This window comes from Bombus vancouverensis, chromosome 2 (genome assembly GCF_051014615.1).
Source record: "Bombus vancouverensis nearcticus chromosome 2, iyBomVanc1_principal, whole genome shotgun sequence".
NCBI classification, from domain to species: Eukaryota; Metazoa; Arthropoda; class Insecta; order Hymenoptera; family Apidae; genus Bombus; species Bombus vancouverensis.
In genome coordinates, this window is record NC_134912.1 from 20,874,518 (window position 1) to 20,893,378 (window position 18,861).

General features: G+C 38.8%; 1 protein-coding gene and 1 long non-coding RNA gene across 2 annotated transcripts in view; both read right to left on the reverse strand.

Moving 5' to 3' along the window:
* LOC117160074 (lysosomal acid glucosylceramidase) overlaps positions 1–18,861 on the reverse strand; it is a 42,102-nt gene that overhangs the window by 7,486 nt on the left and 15,755 nt on the right. The gene's annotated exons all lie outside the window — the stretch shown is intronic.
* On the reverse strand, positions 12,241–14,351 carry LOC143303595 (uncharacterized). The gene is made up of 3 exons (XR_013060092.1): positions 13,923–14,351; positions 13,367–13,414; positions 12,241–12,393 (listed from the first exon to the last, which is right to left on the reverse strand). It is a non-coding gene; the product is annotated as an uncharacterized LOC143303595 (long non-coding RNA).

Genomic DNA, 18,861 nt, shown 5'->3' on the forward strand with positions numbered 1-18,861 from the left:
TGGCACTTTACTTTCTTAGGCTGAGATTAAATTAAAGTAAGAGACAAACGAAGGCGCTAAACGTGCTTCGCTCCTGCGAACATGTGAAATATATTAGTTCGAATTAAGGTGGCTAAGGCCATCGGTCACACTCCTATAGAATATACGTATAAATACTCGCGGACGATTTTCAGCGGCAGCGATTCGTGTTCCGCGTCGCCATACCGGTTGCGATGCTGTTTTTCATCAAACGACACCTTTTTTTAATGAATCGTCCAAATTCGTAGTTCTTTCGTGCTTTCGATCGTAGTCAATGTGCAAAACGATTCGATTAATTTTCGTCATATCGAACGATAACGATATAATTGCACGATACTAGCGCGAATAGCGTCCATCTCTTCCATATTTCGTAGTCGTAACTAAGATCGTTCAACCGGATAAAAAATATCTCTTTACTCGTACGTAGTAGAATGCATGTTTGTAAGTGGATATTAATTATGCTATCTATTTCGTCAGTCGTTGTTCGTATCTAATTGGCAACTGGTACTGATAAAATATAATCACAGTGCTAAGAAACATTCTCTGCGATTTACATAAGTTAATTATCATTTTAAAGTAGTAAATACACTTAAAAATTACAATTTACTTCTGTACACGTGTACGTATCTTCACATTGCAACTGGCCTTTATACGTATTGTTGTAAATAATTTAAAGCTTGCACGAACAAATGGTCGTCAATATCGTTGAAAGTGTACCGTGTAATTTCGTGCTTGAGTTTAAGATAAAAAATATCAGCAGGTACATAACGTTACTCTATCCTTAGCGATTCTCTTGGACTCAAGTAAGGACAGTTCTTTTATTCGCGCAAAGTTTGATATTTTTCTTTTTAACTCGGAAATATGCGATAAAGAAACAAAAGCAAAAGTCGAAGACTCGAGCGAAATAAAACTGTCGTGATAATTTCTCAAGTTCGACGAGAACAGTCGATATCCGAAAAACTTTGAGCTATTTGATCAAACCATTTGAAATATGTACTTTTGTCACGCGATCTTTTTGAAACTGCACCAATACTATCACGAACGATTAATTTCTTTTAAATATTCGTACACTGTCATTGGATTATTCCGCAGACTCCTTAATATGGTATTGCCATTTGTTGGACTATCGTCTCTCTCTTTAACGTCTAATCGGAGAACAGTCGAACGTCGAAGAAAATTCGAATGGTAACACGTTCGAAATGTAACGATAAAGAACGCGAGAGATGATTAAAGAAAGGGTTCTTACACGCGTGCAGCTTTTTATTCGTAGCATCTAACTCTGCTAGCTCCCTGCGGTAGATTTTCGTAGGATTTTATAATAATTTCTGGTCACGTCCGGGATATGCATGAACTTTAAAAAGTGGCGCCTTTGTGCTTACGGAATATTAAAGCCATTCATATTTACCAGTGAGTAGATACCTACTGTAGACACGTAATAACGCACAGTCCTTTTTCTTTTCGTTTTGAAATTATCGTTCCTTTCTGTTCGTTTGCGTATTCAACGTAAGACGACGCTATTTCGCTACTTCCGATGTTCGGATTCATTGCCGGCTATTCTACTTCGCTACTTCTGATTCCGGCCTATGAATATGAATCGCATCAATTACATGGAACGTGATCTAACTTACCGGCTACAGGGTGTTAAAAGAATAACGGCCGTGAGCCTTTTCCACGCAGAGCGTCGGTTTGGCCAAAGAGTTATTCTTACACAGGTTAGCTATATCGCGTTGCATGCATTTATACGTTATTCGTTTATGCGAACATACGGTATAGTTTCATCGAAATATACGATCGAAATACGTGGTTCGATTGATTCATTGGCAAGTATGTAAAGATATAACGGCAATATGATTTTGACTTTAGTGAAAAATAGGAAATATAGTCACCCATTGGCTTTTCGTGTTATTCGTTTGACGTAATAATCTTTAATAGAAGAGAGAAAAAAACTTACTTGCAAAGTGAGAAGCGTTCGTCGATAAATAAATAAATAAATAAACTAATCCGAAACTACCGTAACGTTGATCCGGTGCGATCGTACGAGACAGTAAATTTAAAGAACGAACATATTGCTGCTGAACGTTACTAAGAGAAACGCGACCGAGGCAAATACGTATAACGTGGAACTTTTAGCGATCTCTACTGTGTTATATAATCCCGAAGTCGGAGAAAGAGCAACGTAACGTATCCTCGGTAATGCGGATGCGGGAGGCGGTATCAGCAGTCATGCGCTAGCCTGCCTCTCGATCCCTCGAGTCCAACTTTTCGTAATGGATGCAGGACGCATCTATCATCCCTCGTCATCAACGTCAAAATCCTGGCCAAACACGGCAGCCATCGGCCCGCCACTGAATACCGACTACCGAATACAAAAGAGCAACCAACGAATAGCAGATAGTACGTTCAGCTACTTTCTAGCTTCTTCCGTCTGAACGCGTTCCGTCTATTGGTCTACACACGCGCGCTCGTTACCCAAAACTACTCGTTATTCCGAGATATTCTTATTTCAGAATTCTAACCAACCGTGCCAGCATCTGCGACCAAAGACGCTGATTCGACTATCGCTGCGTAATAACGTACAGTGGTAGGTCAAAACGACGAATCGAATCTACTTTTATTATCGAAAGGAGACACTTAGCAGAAGCGGAAAATGCGTCTCGTACACGTTCAACGATATAGCCGAGTTCAACGATGTTCCTCGGAACAATTCGTTCGTCCGACGATACGCGTTTCTTTGTTTCATTTTGCTCTATACTCCACAGAAGAAGCACTTGATAACAGTTTGAAGCACAGTTTTTCGATAGGAAGCATCGTTCAACGAATTTTCACGAATTTTCAACGTCCATGCGCGATGCATGAAATCGTTGCTACGTTCTGCATTCTATGCTCCAATTGTCGAAACGCTGCGCAGGAAATAAATACAAGCAACGTTCCTTTTTCAGAAAACTTTCAATTTGATTAAATTTCAGCCTCGGCTTCGGTTTTCTAGCTCGTGCGAGCTCTTCTAATATCATCCAATGAATTCTTTCGACCGACTTTCTTCTTCCAATGGAATGCTATCATTGTTAACCATACCTTGCCTTTCGTCCATCCATTTAGCTTCAGTTTAGGTTTGATTTTGTACGCATGGCGTACGATTAGCAACATCTGGAATATTATTCGTTTTAAAGTATCGAATTCGCACAGTATGGAGCAGGGAAGATTTAACGTTTAAACCGCACAGCCTCCCTGGATGGGCTTTCGTTCTTTCGGGGATAGTTTGAAAATCGATCGAATTTTAGTGCAGGTAGATCATCTCTTACACACTGTACGTATCTTTTGAAAACCTTGACAACCCAGACGATACCTCGGCACGAGCAACGACTGAGTAACGCCAAACGTCTTTTCGACAAAAGAAAATAAATTTTCTGCGCGTAAAATCTTAGCATTTTGGTAGAGCTACTTTTAGACTAATAAAGCGAAATACGAATACTTTTTGCTCATTTTGCGTTCGATTTGTATTTCTCTTTTCTGACTATACGCTCTCTGTGGTTTCGGTGGCTTTAAATCGGAATAGCAATTACTCTCCTGTTAACGTTACTCGTAGCAAAAAGTCGATGCCTTTGCAGAAAGATCGTTCCATTTCCTCCGTCAAAGAGATTATCGCTCAAGGTGTGCGAAGTCTTAACGAAAACGAACCGAAATCTCGTAATTCTGATAATAAGAATAAGGAATATCAAAGTGGAGGGAGCGCTGCGCTCAGCCTGAAAACGAACCACCAGTAATGACCTAAGTTTGTCACGGAGCGGTTTGAGATAATAGCGAGAGGTTAGACGAGCGCGTGGTCAAACACTCGGCGACCCGCTGGATTACATCGCAATCCGAACGGTATAGAAAGCAAATTGTTGGAGCAAATACGACGTTCGCCCATTTGAACTTGCTTCCAGCCTTCGATGAAAGTGGAATATCCTTTGAGTTTCTTGATTGTTTCCACCTTAACTTCTGGCCCAATTCCCTTGTCGAATAATTTTCCTAATTTCGTCATGATCTATCATTCTGTGAACTGTTGAATGAAAACGTCCTTGGAAACGAGCCGAATTATTTCTGGCTGTTACTTCAAATCGCACTCGCAAATCTAAATTTGTCGAATACAAGCGTAGACGCTTTTTTTTTTATCAAAGCTTCTCTCCAAAGCACACATTCCGATGTAGATAAATTTTCCATCGGGAAAAATTGAACGGTAATTTGTTCGGCGAACGAGCAAACTCGATAGAAGAAGAGGAAATTGCATCGAAATGGATTCGTATGCAACGCTAAGTGCATTCAACGTGATAAGGCAATATTTTAAGAATTTTAATACGGTTTCCGTGCTTTAAAGCGTAAAGTTTTATTTCCCTGTGTCACCTGAGTCCGCTATATTTGCAGGTATTCTATATTTATAGCGTCCCTCGGAAGCTAATGCATTGCAGTAAGGTCGTTTCATACTTTATATTTATCCGTTGTTTCATAATCCAGTCCTTAGAGTCACTAATTCAAGGCAAAGAGAACTCTATCGGAATAAGAATTTTTTATGCAGTTATTTGTTTCGTTAAATTCGCTAGTCTAATAACGTCGTGTACGTTACATAAAGAAAGAACGATTATCCAAGCTGGACGAAATTGCATAGGCGGCTAAAAACGATCGATGGACGAATAATGCTTAATGGATAGGAACGTACGGGATGAACATATTTTACAAGAAACTTATATTTTACTGGAGAGGTTTACGGCTTAATTTGCCTTTGTTGCCGCGAGTACAGATAATAAGAGTAATGTGCCGTGATTATAGAGTTGGTCGTTGTATCGCTTTGTTACCGTCTCGCAAGACCAACGTGAAAACTCTCGTCCGCTTTCTGCGTAACTTATCAAAATCAAACTGGCCGTACATTTAGTGGAAAAAATGCTTTACACGACTTTAATCCGGAACGCACGGGTCGACTGCTTGAGAAACAAAGCAAGCAGGACTACTCGGAAAAAGTATTTAGCTGAGAGAAAAGTTTGTATAGAAAATGCAGATTTATCGCATCCTTGAATACTCGTTCTTCGTACTCGCTTTGTCCGTAACTATTCGCTCGAAGCGAACTCAATGAGAATTTAACGCAACGACAACCAAGTTGCAAATTCTGTCGGTTTTCAACTTCAGGAAAATTTATCGAGATGATTTCTAGTAATCGAGTTTAATTCGATCGAAGCGGAGCTATTTGTTCAAAGTAGAGCGCTTGTGACGATTATGTTTACCATATTTTCGGAAATTGCGCGAATAAATTGTTAAGCGAAAATAACGTTGTTGGCAAAGGCGATGTTGGAAAATGCGTTAAAAAGGATGGGAAGGGAGGAGGAGAATCCGTGCGAAAGGACAGACCGAGCGACGAGCAGGAAACACGTTACATGTCGGATACACGTAGCATGTTAATTAAACTCTCATTAGTCGGGTATACTGGGTTGACGCGGTTTTTAAGTTAAGGCCGGAAGTTTACGATTTGAGATAGGACGAGCGAGTACTATCTCGACTGGAAACGCGAGATGGTTTATCGTATGCAGGTAGTAGCCGCGAGTATGCAAGTACTTGCCAATGAAACGTTTTATTGTTTATTTTTTCATGACCGCTGACTGTAATGAGAACTAATTTTCATATGAATCCGAGTACCATGAAAGTTGCAGTTAAATAGAGCAAGTTTTTCTGCCATTTCTATGCTCCCTCCGTTCTTCCTAAGAATATACTTCCGGTATATACGTACGTACATGGTATACGCACACTTCCGGGCTGTTTCGAGGTAAAAATAAAGAAGCACCACCGGGCGTGCCACACCTATTCTACTGTACCTTCAAACATTTTTTTCATTCCTTGTCGTCTCTTTTTATTCGCATTTCCGCTACCGTGCAATCCCACATATTACTCTGCCGTTGAACGCGTGTTTTAACAACGCGTTCGGAGTCGTTGCCTTTCGCTTCTGCTCGTTTTCCTTCGTTCCTCCCCAGCTTTCTCTTTCAATGGATTCTTTGCACATTCTTGCATCGATACATTCTGTCCCTCGATGCTTTTTCCATTCTACCGGTTATTTTCATTCGAGAAAAGCCTATTTGTCTTTCCAAAATTTCGTGATAAATCGTCTCCACAGTTTCAACGTAATTCTCATTGTGGAATTCGAATCTCGAGATTTCGACTCTATCCGTAATTACTTTAATCGCAATAGTATTTTCGAGACCACTCGGCTGAACGTGGCCACTTCCGATGATCCACCTCGATGCGACAATACGCGAACCGACAAACGTGGTAAAGAGAGACTCGTTGCTTTCGAGGAATTTGCATTTCTCTTCGCTCTATTGTTCGTTAAAAGTCATTCAATAGCCATTCAGTTAACTAAATCGCCGGCGTATGTAACGTTGTCCGATTGCTGGTAAAAAAGCTCCAGCTTGTCGCATGTTATTTTATTATGGTCGTTGAATGGCGCTTGATTGATCGCTCCGTGTTTGCTGTATGCGAGTTCTTTTCGAGAGCTGACTGGCATGCGTGTAGCGACTCGTCTCTTCGAATCGATCGAATTTCACGCGTTCCGGTGCTCTGCTTTTTTCACCTAGAACTAATTAATCGTCGTCGCTATGCCGCGTCGAGCAAATCGCTCTCCCCCTTTCGGTTCTTCTCCTACGAAAGAAACGCAAATTTTACCTAACTTTGCTGCAAGTTAGTCGCAAACTGCCACCGAAAATCAACCAAGTAACGTTCGTTTCGGAACGAACTTTGACGGTCTTAACGATCTTCGAACGATTTGAAATCGATTTCAAAAAATCGATCTGCGTCGCTAATTTAAAGCAAGTATCGTTGCGTTTCGGCGTTTTTAGCGTCGACGTTAATTAGAAAGGCAACGAAGGAAATCGAGCGTAGAAGATACTCGTTTCGAATTTGTAAAATAACAAAGGGTAAAATATGATAAGAGCGGAAGTTTAATTGGAAGCATTTTGCGCGACGGTAAGATCGCGTGCTCGTTGAATAATTTTGTCGGCGAGGAGAAATAGAAGGTCCTGCATAACGAGTGATAAGGGCGAGCAGAGTGCCAGGTCTTTATTATCGGCATTGGTGGCTGGTTTATTTGCAGTTTCCAGTGAAGAGAAACGGACGTGGCGTCGAATCGTAGGGACGAAGGTTGGGATGGCGCGATAGCACAGCGTGCTTTCGTAGAATGGGCAAAGCTCTCCTCGGTAGGTGGATAACAAATGGACCGAGGTAAAGGTAAGGTAACGTTAACGTTAACCAGGTTGCAGCAGTTTCGTCGTTTCTATGTCGTGCACGGAGTCCAAACAGATCGAAAGAACGTTTTTCCGTTGAAAGATTCGATCCTCGGTCGTACAGTTTATAAGCTTGTAACAATCGGCATCGAGGGATTCAAAGTTTGCTCGTTTCGTTCGTAATAGCCGCTTCACCGACACCTTGAAACATATCGTCGCTGGGGTTATCGCGTTCAAACAGTTTCTTTATTTTCTTCGGTTGTACGCACGAGATGTCGTGCCGTGTGTGCCAAACTATTCGACAGTCCTCGAACGATGCAAATATTACAAATTCTGTTCGCGATGGTGCCATCTTCCTCTCTCGGTTACTTACGAAAGAACTACGCGAACGACGAAAATCGATGAAAATTTTCCTCACCCGCGGATCTTCCACCAACCTACTACGAACGAATACCGATCGATCCTCTGCCGAGCTACGCTTTTATTTCTAACTTTTGATTTAATCCTGTTTTCAGTTGGCGTTACAACCTTCCTATCTACTTAATTCCTATATAAGCAGATAAAATTAGTTGACTCGATTTTCGCGATAGATTAATAATCTATTTCGCGATTATCACGGATTTAAATGGACATTTTATATGAAAGATAACCAAATAAATTGTTACTTTGCATTTTAATTAATATTGTTGAATATTTGTCGAATTCATTTGTCATTTGTTATTTGTCATTTACCATTTGTCATTTGTAATTTGTCATCTACCATTTGTCATTTGTCGAATATTTGAACATTGAAAATTGGAACACCTTTTTACTAATTTCCGATAATATCGACATTAACGACTCGCTCGTTTCCTCGACTTCACATCTGCCACGCGATTAATTTCTTTGTTATCCTATTCTTATATTATACTCATTCTCTTCTAAAGTATATATTTTCGTTGTATCGACGAAACTTTTGAATAGACGAATACGCGTTTCGTTGAAAGTTTTCCAATAGTAAAGAAAAACAAAGCTCGCGATTAGCGAGGCAAGGTATGTGCGTAAATTAGTTAACTGTCACTAATGCTGTGACAAATTATGCATTTAAGTAGAAGGAAACACGAGCTCGTGGAAAAACTTTGCGACGAAATTGCGATTAAAATCGTTCAGGTGCGTACACGCTTAGTAGAATCAAAAAGTCAGTTTTTGATCAATTTTTATTTATTATTATTGTTATAATTATTTATGTTTGTACGGTACTTTGTCTTGACGTTGAATGTAAAAATGTAAACGGTTGTCGTTCGCGACGAAGGAGACTCTATGCAAACCACGTAAGCATCTACCAGTTTGAACGAAACGCGACCAACAAATGCAACAACGATAGTGTTAAAAACGTTTTAGCTGTTGCATTTATCGTATTGGAGACGTTCGTAAAACTAGTATAGCGTAGAAGCAAACGACAAAATAAACGGAAGAAACGTCGATACGTTCTTTGAATCTTTTGTATCGTAAAGGTATTATTCGATTTTTGTTACTCGTTGGTGATTTTTTTAATTTTACACATGCGAAATATCTCTATAGAATAATCCTGATATAAAGCCACGTGTGATCTCAATTTATTTTCGAATTGCAACAATAGCAGTGAAAGCGACGCGGTTCACGAACGTAAAACTACACGTTTTTGTTTTTACAAAACAGCATCTTAAGATTTCGATAGAATCTCTGTAGACGAAATTTTGTAATTTTGCCACATCGTTACGGCGACATTAAAAAAGGAAACGATACGTAAATTTGAATAAAATGTATTTTGACACTAAGAGTCGAACAAAAATTATTGCGTTAAGGAAAAAATGAGGACAAACCTAGCGATTATCATATGTCAATTTGTCAAACTACGATAATGACAGGGCCTGCACACGCTGGAAAATCGATTTTATATCAATGTCATCTATTCCCCTGTTGACGTAAAAGTAGGATCGCGATCTTGAAATTGAAATGACCGCGGTAGTAGAAGCGTGTGAAAGGAAAAAGAATCGAGTCGGACTAACGAGGAATCGGTGATGTCGAATAGTGAAAAAGATTCGTGGGCGGAACTGTACGTTATCGCCGTTTCACACATCGACACATTCGTCTTTCGTTCTTGTCCTACGTTTCTATTTTTTTATCTTACTTACTACAATTCCAAATAGAGTGTCGCGACTTGTATGATTGCACCGCGCGTTTCTCTCGAATGAACATTTATTTAACGTGTTATACGACATAAAAATGAGCGGTCCTGTTGGTTCCGATTGGTGAGATCTTTGACTCGCTCGAGGACAATTGTCGTTGATTCTGCTTTGTGAACCAAGGAACATGGTGGTCTGTGCGTTATCGAAGGAAAAAAAATCTCGTCACCGACTCGTCGGAGGTCGTTTGTACGCCGAGCACGTGCTTCTCCTTCTAGAAACGAAAGTAAGTTTCGCGGATTCGAAGTAGTCCAATTCATAAAAATTTATGAGGAAAATGAATTGTCCGACAATCTCATCTCGAAATTCTGTAACGGATATTTATGAGAATCTTGGCCGGTTACCTCTAATAACTATAATCTTAGTTGTCATAGTTTCCGTCTTCGATAAATGTGTCACAAGGTCGAATACACGACGATGTTTAAAATCCGTTTGCGTAAAGAAAGTGAAAATAAATCTTTTAATGTTCTCAACTTTAGTTTGATGTGCTATTACTTTGAGACTTTAAGACGCCACTCCTGACTTACTTCGCATATCTATGTATGTAGGTAATAGATCGATCATAAATTTCAAAGTTAACGAAAGCGTCGCGCAAGACGATTGCCTAGTATTTAAGAACATACATATGGTAATTGTCGAAATGATAATTGTATGTAAGTGCGAAATTCAGACGATTAGTCGAAAGATAGAAATTGTTCACTGGTTTTATAGCTTCTTTTCTTTCTAAAAATCTCTGACGTATCTTAAAAAATGATACTACAAATGTTGCGGAATTACATATATCTAGCCACTGCTGCGCTCGTTTATACTTTCTGCGGTCATAAAACGGCTTCTATTGCATTTTTATTTATTTGGCATGGTTCTCTTCTAGTTACCTTTCAATCTCATTCGTTCATTAACGATAGTTTTTCGCGCATTTTGTTTTCGTCCATCTAGATTAAGTTATAATATATTAAAAATAAAGGTAAAAGACAAAGTTGTAATATCTACATGAAAGTCGATATAACGATACCGCAACGTATGTAAGTATATCGTACGAGCATCTCGCGACATGCGATTGGTCGTTGCAGTAATTTTTTATCGCAGTATTCACCTTTGCTTTATTCTCCATATCCATTTGTTATCGGTGAAAAATATAACCGAGAACCCGTGAATTTTGACGCTATGCCTGACATTTTCGGTTTCAATTAGGTTGGGCAAAGATAAAAAGAATAGATTGAAAAAATAAATCATTGTTTCCTCGAAACAAATCAAATTCATCAATGATGTAGAGAATTGTAAGAAAGATTTGCGATTCGTATTAAATTATTCGTGAAAGATTTGTCAAAGGAATAGTTCGCGGGAGGTGATCGCGAACATTTTTGCTCGAAACGAGACCGCAGCTACTACGCTAATTCTTGCGAATAGCGTTTGTGTCCATAGTTTCGATTCCTTTGTTTCGCTGGCGAAACGAAACAGCTTTCAGCGACATCTAATACAGCTGAATAGACTATCCGACGATTTTTACAATCTCCAGACTGGTGACAAAAGCGACAAAGTCGGGCCGGCGAAGATCTATGTCACCTCTAACGCATCACTGCGGTCTCTTCCCGTGAAATATTCATTCAGCTAGCCGAGAAGGTTCAACATTTGGTCACCGACAAAACTGTCCTTACGTTTCCGTACAAATACAAATTTATCCGCCAGAAATGTGCTCTGTTCGGCCTTAGGTGTATTCATCGAGCGCACAGTAGAGTCGCTAATATCCAAATCATGTAGGGAATAAGATACCGATCAAAAATTATCTATCGCTATCGGTGTATTTAGCAAACTATCGTTAGAAATTCTTGTTATTCGATTAGAACTAGCGTACAACGATGCTTTCGCGTTATACCGAGCTAGATATTACGGTATGCTTAGTAGTAGTAATATAGTAGCGCGTAATGTTCGTTAACGTGTCGTATAGCCAGCTTTTCAACGTGTTTTTAGCTGCCATTAGTGAAAGCATCTCTGCGAAGCTTCCGCGGAATTCACGTCGAGACAGCAGCAGGAGAATTCGCCTTGTTTTACATTGCTTCTTATTGCACGATGAATGTATTTTCAGGTAACATCGATTCTAATATTTCGTGTTTTCACGGAGATTGTTTATAGTGGGGATATTGAGTAAAAGTGACAGGAATCGATCGAATCATTTCATTTTTCATTTATTTCAGAAAAAACTGGGCCTTCCGAGCAAATTTTATATTGAAATATTCAACAGATATTCCAATAAAGCAAAAACTTATATAAAGTTTGGCAACGATCAATCTGATTGTGCGAGATACGCTACTTTCCATGTGAATCGCTTACCCATGCATCGGTAGGTTTTGCTAAAACAAATTAGCGAGATCCACTAAAAAAAAAAAAAAAAACTGGTAACTTATGAAATATCGACGTAATAAGATATATCATATATGTATTTAGGTACTTTCCGATGAAACACGGTTCCTTTTTCCACGGTAACGACAATTTCCACGAAATACTAATGCAGGTTCTTTGAAATTCATCTAGAAACTGAAGCTTTCTGCTTTACGTAACTGTTCGAAATTAATAGGAGAAGCTTTTTATTCGAAGTTCTATACAGATTTTAGACAAAGGTTTAAAAAGAGGCGAGCATCTGAGTGCTTCGGATTTAGTACCCTTGTTCTTCTTCTTGTCCCCAAAGTAAAGAGCAAACGAAAATTGATTGATGTTTAATTCGTAACAAGTGTACAAATATATGTATAGTCGACTTACAGATTTAACCGGAGTAACGTACTCTCATAAATTTCCTTCGTTTTTAGATGGAAGAGTTCCTTGATCTTGCAAGTCGAGGAGGACGAGCTTTATTCTTGAAGGGGGTGATATATTGGCTTCTGATATCAGAGTTGACTGTCTGCAGAGACACGATTCGCTTCCAGAAAGTTCGAAGATGGCTAGACATAAATATTCAAAATTTTCGGAGCGCATCGTCGTCGTAAATCTATCACTTATTCCGAGTTTGTTGGTATTTAGGTTTCATTATCTATTCTCGTCTCGCGAACAATCGTCCGTTATTTTATAGCGTTTGATCAATTTTCGCGTTGTTTTCATTTTGCTTTTAAAAAGGAACTACTTGAGATTTTGCGTTCATTTTTTATGAAAACATTGTTTTTCAAATATTTTTTATCAAAAAGATTTTAATACTATTTGAAGCATTTTTATAGTATACGATAAAATTAAATGCATATATCGGTAGGTAGTACGGTATCGTTTATCGCGATCGATTAAATATGTACGTATGGTCGTTTTATTCGAATTAGGATAATCAAAAAGCGATTGGTGGAAGTTCGATGAACGAAATCTATCACGCGTGAAACAATGGTCGACAAATGAGATGGTGAAGGCAATTGTCCGAATCCTGATGGTTTGTGCATCGTGCAACCATTGTCGGTCCTTCTTCTCTTTCCCGTTAGTCTCTTTCTCTATTTACTCGGTTCTACGTGATCTCTACAACACAAACTGCATGGAATGCAGAAACCAGCTAGAAAATACCCATCGTCGCGTCATTCGACGCTTCGACGAAGCACCAAAACATTTCCCTGCCGCACTTCTCTGCTCGCCAATGGGATTTCCGATTGACAGTTTTGAATCTGTTGCACCAAATTTCCAACGGTCGAGATTTTTTAGTCCCTTCGTATGAACGATATGAGCGTCTTTCGGCACCTCAGGCTTTCTGCTCTTTTACTCGTTACGTATTATCTCTCTCGTTAAATATCATACGTGTAATGCTCGCTTTCTGCTTACAAGCGCACGCTGAGTTCTACGAAAATTCTAAAAATCTTTCTCAGCTTATTTTGTGTAACTGCACCTTAAAATTACGTCGACGGCATACACGAACGAAATGACGAAATAAAATTGAAATTTTACCTTCTTCAAAATGAAAAATACCAACGATAGCAACAAAGGTATAGGTGCCTTAAATTTTAGGTCGCATAAGAAAAAAGCAAGGAAGAGAGAAAGAGAGAGAGAGAGAGGAAGAGAGAGAGAGAGAGAGAGAGAATAAGGTTTTGCCCGCAGCGCGGCGAAGCGAGTTTTGAACTTGGCTACAGGGTTACAGTTATTTCCTCTATCCACGGCAAACGACGTCGTACAACAAAGCATTTACTGGGCGAAGCAGCAGTATCGTAAATACGATACCAAGTTGAACAGGCGTTCGAATTCCAAGCAATTCTCTTTGACATTCTCCCTGCACAGCTTTTACGGTCACCTGATCGCAATCTCATCAAAATTGGGTCATACAATGCTCTAGTTGCGCCATTCGAATCACCATTGTTCACCGTTCTTTGATGCTATATTTTAATCATTGACTTCTTTTCATTTAATTTCAATATGCCGCTCGTTGAAACGGAATCAACGAAAATTAAAAAGAAGCATCGCCGAATACTGTATTAAGAAAATTTTATATCGTATTTTAAAATCTTACGTCAATATTGTCTACTCTAGTGTAATCCACTGCTCATCGAACTTTAAATATGTAGATAATGTATGTACATATATACATATATACATATGCACATGTAGTATCGTAAATATAATTTTATAATGATGATTTATTTACGATGAATGGATTGTTCAGATGTTGATTTATCGCAATAATCTATCATGGTCTAGACAACGCAATAGTTAACTTGTAATTCTCGTCACAATAGATCCAACGCGCTCTCTCTCTCTCTCTCTCTCACGCGAACCACACTCTCACGACACGCTGGCACACTCTCACTTCTTGATTTGCACTCTCCGACTCCTCAATATGGTACTGCCCGCCCTTCGATCTTTTTTGTCTTCTCTCGGAGACGACCCCCCACTACATTCGAGTCACGCCACCGTTCGCGCCTATGATCGCGTACGCACCTTCCTTGTGTATGTGAAAAAACGGACCGAAGGCGAATCGATGTTTCTGCAACTATACGCTGGTCGCTACATTGTGTGCATTTCGTCGCTACATTCTGTCTGCGGCACTGCATTGTACTATCCCGGGAAATTCGAACTTAAATATACGATGGATCAAGCGTATGCCCCCCCCTTTTTTTTTTATATTACATACATGTACTCGATCTTGCAGTTATTTCGACAAACGATATAACTAAATTATATTAATGCTCATTTTTTAATTTCATCGAAAAAATTTGTTCTTTCTTTACTTTTATATTACTTGCACTTTCATAAATGTGTATTTTTGAATATAAATTTGATCAAATACGGTGATATCGATCGTTGACAGATAGAGGAGGATCAACTGAGAAAAAATACTCATCGGATGAGAGAAAGGTTTCTAAACGCGATCAAATGATCATCAAAGAACGGATTAAAGAATTTTCGAAAGTGACAAGTATGTGTGAAACAACGCATCGGTACGTTAAATATGGTAATGAGTTTCAACGCATAGGCTACCAATAGTCATCAATTATTCTGAATAATGGCATGCAAATAGGACGACGCGTAGGCAATTAATGTCACTATTTGCACAGGCTTATCCTTGGTGCATAGGACGGGTTGGTACAGAGTTGCTGTACATGTACATGTATATTTGTCGATCGTAGGTAACTATAAACGGGTGACAAACGTGATACCGATCGTCTGTTTATAATATAGTTTGTATTGTCGTATTATGCTCTATACAGTATCGTTCGAGACATTCTCATTCGTGGTTCAATGAAATTTCAACGATCAATTGGTAATTGATACGTTCCAAGTTCACAATGATGACAACGATAATATTTTGTTCAAATATGTAACAATAACAACAAAGTTATACGATTAACTTTACCTTTCCTAGGATATAAGTGTCCATAATGTAATGTATCATACGTATAAACACCGTAGCAATTGAAATACCGATCCATACAAAATTAAGAATCGTTTAAGAGACAGATACTTTGACTGCCACCACTGCACCGTTTTACTATTTTTTGAACGATTCGATTGACTGTCCACGTTTTTGTACGTAATTATATTTCAACGATCTAACAGTATACGTAGCAAAGATTTCTACAAATATGTAACGTTTGATCTCTCCTTACAAAGAGATCAATGGCAAGTTTTATCAAGCTGGTATCAGCCAATTTATCGTTCTGTTTGAAACCGTGGAAAAAGTATATTTCTTCGAAGCTTCCTGGTTCCGACGACCTTTTTCTAATTGCCCTTGTTTCGTCTTTCAGGCGTTTACATTTCAAAAGGTTATATTGATCGCTGGTTTCCGTATAAGAAACAGAATATTTTAGAAAACATCGATATTAATTAGCTATGATGTAATTCAAACATGGTCGATGACAGCCTCGAGCGAAGCCGACACAACCTCTACTTGACACTTTGCTTGTTCTAGCTATAAACCTCTGTGGATTCAAGCTACTACGTTTTTAATTAGAGAATGACAATTTCCAATTACTCCTTCTGTTATTACGCTAAATGTCAATATTTGTAAGAGAAGTAGGTAATTTGTGTAATTTTTAGTGTCGATTCTCCCCATTTCTATTTTAGTAAAAACGCTCAGCACACCTAGATGGTTGAATTATCGATTTATACGAGAGAAGGGCTCGAGCATTTTTTACTTTTAAACTAAAGAATAGTTTGAAAATTCGTTAATGCGAATATTAACGTACAACGTTAAGTAATTATATTTTTGAAAATTTATTTCCACAAATAAAATTTAACGAGTGGTATCGAATATCCGTTTCACCCGGCGGCATTGTTATCGCGAGTGCAGTTAACCAGATATTTTAAACGAGCTCCGTCTATTCGTCCTTAAAAGTTGCTTCAACCCTTGTTAGGAAATTTCTTAGAAAGTTGCGACGTTTATAGGTGTACGTTCATACGTATGCGTACGAGAGAATACCTAGACGAAACGTATGTGTTTACTATGTAACGCTCGTTGCGAAATAGTCAAGTTAATCAAAAGTTTTTACGGTGCATGATCGATAGCTATCCAAGAAAGATGTAAGAACTCGCGATCCATTGTCAGTCGGTTCGTTTCCCTCATCTCATTTGTTCGCAGCTGGAAAAAAACTCTTTCAATTTCGATCGTGAATTACGGCCGACCGCATTCGGTACGTGTTCGCGATTCCGTAATGTGGAAACCTCCGTGAACGTAACTAAAGAACCGGTCGAACACCAAACTCCCTCGCAGCTCAAATCGAATTATACGGATAATCAGAAAGTTAAAACTGCAGTCTATTTCCTGCCGCGAGAGCGGCCGATGTCAAATATCTTTGTTATTTAGGAAAATTGAAACCTGAACTAATTATTTGCGAATATGCGATCAGCTACTAAGTGTGTTATCGTTCATATCGCATTAAATCAACCGGTTATCAAGGAATTTCAAAATAATTATGTTTTCTTCTATCTATTACGTGCGCGAAAGCGATGATGTTTCGAAACGAACGAAAACTAATACGATCAAATAATACAGTCACAGAGAAATTGCGATGCTGTCCATGTATTTCGACGTATTCGTGTATCTCAGGTTGCTCGAGTCTAATGAAAAAACTTTCTTACACACAAAAACCTGCTCCGAAGGGAGTCGCGGAACGAAGCATTTCTGTTTATTTCGTGCCAAGGATGTTTCGAAAGTGCAACACTATGTCCGTGCATCGTATGCGCGTGGCTTTTAATACGGAATTTCGGCCAACTACTTGAATTTTAGCCGATGTTTAACGAAGCCACTTCCAACGCGATTCGACGAGATATGCCAGTCTGAAAGGTTTAAACGTTCTATCGCTCGAACACATTATAAAATAACAACACATTATAAAATAACAACAATACAGAATGCAATAGAATTATTCAACTTCGGTGTTTAAAAGGACCATTTAAACGAAGCAAGCAAAGGACCTAGCTATTCGTTACTGCGTACTTACAAGCATCTTGTATTATGTAACTTTAAGGACGAGGGCTGGTGTCCCTATTGTGTATTCGAATTCCCCCTAAAATTTACCGTAGCCACCCTTTCGAGTATGCTGTTGCGCGCGTAGAAGCACAGCTACTAACATCCAGCAAGTGCGCTTGTTGTCGCATTTGATGCCTTGTTCCAACGTAACGCTGGCAAAGTCTCTGATAGAACCCCTCAACTCATTGTAACCAATTGTGCGAATTTGTCTTATATTTAGTTATTACGTTGACAACACGCGTAAGGAATTTGAAAGAAATTCTTAATAATAGATACTGTCGTTCTGAAAACGACACACGAATGACGCCTAACTCGTGAATAATAGATAGAACAATTCATTTAGAAAGGATTTCTATCCTCTTCTGTGCATACGGAGACATTATCGAAAGGTTCCTCTGTCGAGGTTCTAAGGACACTCGGATGCCGGTTTCCGAGTGTCTCTATACTTTTGTGTAAACCTTAATTGGAAACGCATGCCGATATTGCCGACCCAAGAAATACGTACTAGTAAGAGTTATTCCGCGGAGATATTTTAACGACCTTCCTTTAGATAACGTTGCATACCCATTACTTTCTGAGAAAAATCTGTGAATTCGTCGGACGAAAGAAGAATGGAGAATCAGAATGAAAAAGAGCTAAAAATAGTAGAATAAATCGATAGTTTTACCTTCAACCTTTCTTTAATCGCTACTAACGTTATTCTTATTTATAGATAAACAATCTATTTACAAGATACAGCGGAACAAGCGGAAAGGTTTCAAGTAAAGAAACTACTGTGTCTCACAGCTACGCCGCATAAAATGACAGACCCTGAGATAACAGATAACAGGAAACATATTCCTACGTTGGCTATAATTGCAAACTGGAATCATAAAGTTTCGAACAAATAGAGAGATCTTAAGACAAGTTTAATATATCGTCTTTCTAGAATAGAAAGAATAAGACGAAGTTTTATCCTGGTCTCTTCCCGAGAGGGAAGAATTACCTTTATACTGACATTTTAATTTTCCGATAACGTTCAGACGAAAGACGAGTTACCATCGAACAAGCGGCCGCATTTTACACCTGTAAAGAATCGCTCTTCTGTAGAACGCTGATCCAAATCGAATCAAATGTACATACTCAAAAAGATCTCATTCGGATGCATCGTACGTTTCCTTACCGATTTTTTCAGTACATTTTTAATGATTGTTTCTAGAATTTCGTTCCCCTTGCAAAAGTTCCGGAATCTGGATCAGAAAAATCTACGTAATTCGACAATTCCTCCGAAACCGCGTTATTTATTTTTCGAAAGAAATGCGCGAGGTTCGAGATTGATTTTTCAAAAAAAAAAAAAAAAAAAAAAAGAAAAAATTGCCATACTTGTCGACGTCTTCTTACGTATACGTATACGAAAGGACAAGCATCGAAGAAAGACTCGGCGAAAATACTGCGAGCTTGGAACTGGACTTACGTACGTACACGTATATGTATAAAAACA